The sequence below is a fragment of the Cannabis sativa genome, chromosome 2 (genome assembly GCF_029168945.1).
Source record: "Cannabis sativa cultivar Pink pepper isolate KNU-18-1 chromosome 2, ASM2916894v1, whole genome shotgun sequence".
Classification (NCBI taxonomy): domain Eukaryota; kingdom Viridiplantae; phylum Streptophyta; class Magnoliopsida; order Rosales; family Cannabaceae; genus Cannabis; species Cannabis sativa.
The window spans coordinates 27,408,837-27,411,166 of record NC_083602.1 but is presented as its reverse complement, the minus strand read 5'-3'; positions in this window follow the sequence as shown (position 1 = coordinate 27,411,166).

Below are 2,330 nucleotides of genomic sequence, written 5' to 3'. Positions count from 1 at the left end.
CTCGTCATTTGGAAATTCGAGAAGGAAATCGGTAAGGGCCTGACCTTTGATAGTTGATCGTGGTTTTTATCTTATGTCAAATTCGCTTAATTCAATCGACCATTTGAGCTATCATCCTTATGCTTCAGGTTTAGACAATACTTGTCATAAGGGATAGTTTGTTAGTACTTCAATAATGTGTGCTTGAAAATATGGCTGCAACTTTTGAGAAGCTACCACTAGTGCAAATGTCAGTCGTTCCATTTGTGGATAACAAGTTTCAGCGTCTAGTAAGCATTTGCTTACATAATACACTGGGTGTTTTCTACCTTGGTCTTTGTGAATTAACACCAAGCTAATCGCGTATTCAGATACTGCTAGGTAGATTGACAATACTTCTCCAGGCATTGGCTTGGATAGTATCGGTGGTTGCCCCAAGTGCGTTTTCAATGCCTGAAAAGCTTCTTCTTATTTGTCAATCCTTTGAAGCCTATTATTGCATTTTAGAATCTGAAATAATTCTTTACACTCTTGAGAGGATGGGATACAAAACGGTTTAGTGCTACGACTTTACCTGCTAGGCTCTGACATTCTTTAAGTTTGGTGGGAGATCGCATCTCCACCAGTGCTTTTATCTTTGCTGGGTTTGCCTCGATTCCCCATTGGTTTACCTTAAAACCAAGGAATTTTCCTAACCCCACTCCAAAAACACACTTTAAAGGATTAAGTCGCATTTTGTAGTGTCGCAGGATTATAAACATGGAATCTAGGTGAGTGACATGGTCCTTTGCATGTTGAGATTTTATGAGCATATCGTCAACATACACTTCCATGGTTTTCCCCAGTAAATCTATAGATAGCATGTTAACTAACCTTTGGTACGTTGCTCCTGCATTTATTAATCCAAAAGGCATTACTTTATAACAATACAAACCTCGATCAGTGATGAAGGAGGTGTGCTCCTGGTATGGCTCATACATCGGGATTTGATTATATCCCGAGTATGCATCCATGAAGCTAAGAAGTTCATGACCTGCGGTGGCATCAATACGTTGGTCAATGCTTGGTAAAGAAAAGTTGTCCTTGGGACAAGGTTTATTTAAATCGGTAAAGTTGACGCATGTGCGCCATGAGCCATTGGGCTTGGGTACAAGAACAGGACTAGCTAACAGGTTTGGGTAAAATGACTCCCTTATGAAGCTGCATGCCAACAAACGATCCAATTCCTTTTTAAGAGCTTGGTACCTCTCAGGGTCCATTTTGCGACACTTTTGTCGTACTCCTCGCACTTTGGGGTCAATGTTCAACTGGTGGTACACGACCTCTGGCGATATTCTGACCATGTCTGAATATTTCCATGCAAAAACATCCAGATTCTATTTGAGAAAAGTGACAAGCTTTTCTCACTACTGAAAAGTTAGTTTGGAACCAATTTTTAACACTTTAGTATTATCAAAAGAATCAATAGGTACCTCGATTGTTTCTTCTACAACTTGCGCTGTATTGGTATAGTCAAGGATCCTAGGATCCAAATCGGGCTTTTCAATATGGAGTATCTCCTCGATTCTGAAAAATTCATGTTGAGGGGGAGGAGCTTCGAGCAGATATATAACGTTTACTAATTTTTTATTTTCTGCAGGCTTCAATGCTGTATTATAGCATTCTCTTAAGTCTGATTGGATCCCTCGCACTGATCCCACACCCACAGAGGTAGGGAATTTCATAGTGAAATGATAAATTGACGTGACTATTTTAATCTCTTTCAAAATGGGGGTGACCAATTACCGCATTATATGCAGAATACTGATCAATTATTGCAAAATTGTCCATCAATTTGGGAGTAACAAGGGAAGTTCCTAAATTTATAGGTAACTTGATCATTCTTTTTAATGCGATCGTATCACTGGTGAAGCCATAGATACTTGAAGTTACTGGTCGCAAGTCTTTTTCATGTAACCCCATTTGTTTAAAGGCTTGAAAGTTTAGAAGGTTGACGGAGCTTCCATTGTCAACTAAGACATGATGTACATTGTCTCCTCCAATGTTTGCGACTATTACCAAGGCATCAGCGTGAGGGTGATGTACCCACATAGCATCACTCTCCATGAAAGTGATATCGTCGCACTCTTTTTTGAACAACTTCTCCGGTCGTTCACCTAAATTATTCACATTGGTAAGGGGCTTTTCTTTTGCTTCCTTTGCATAGCGCTCTTGCGCCTTTTTGGATTCCCCACCAACATGTGGTCCTCCTATGATGGTCAAAATATTGCGAGGGGTCTGAAAGCCACTCGCATCATTTGTGTTGTCACCATCATCCACTCGGGGATAATTTTCTCCATTCTTTTTGTATT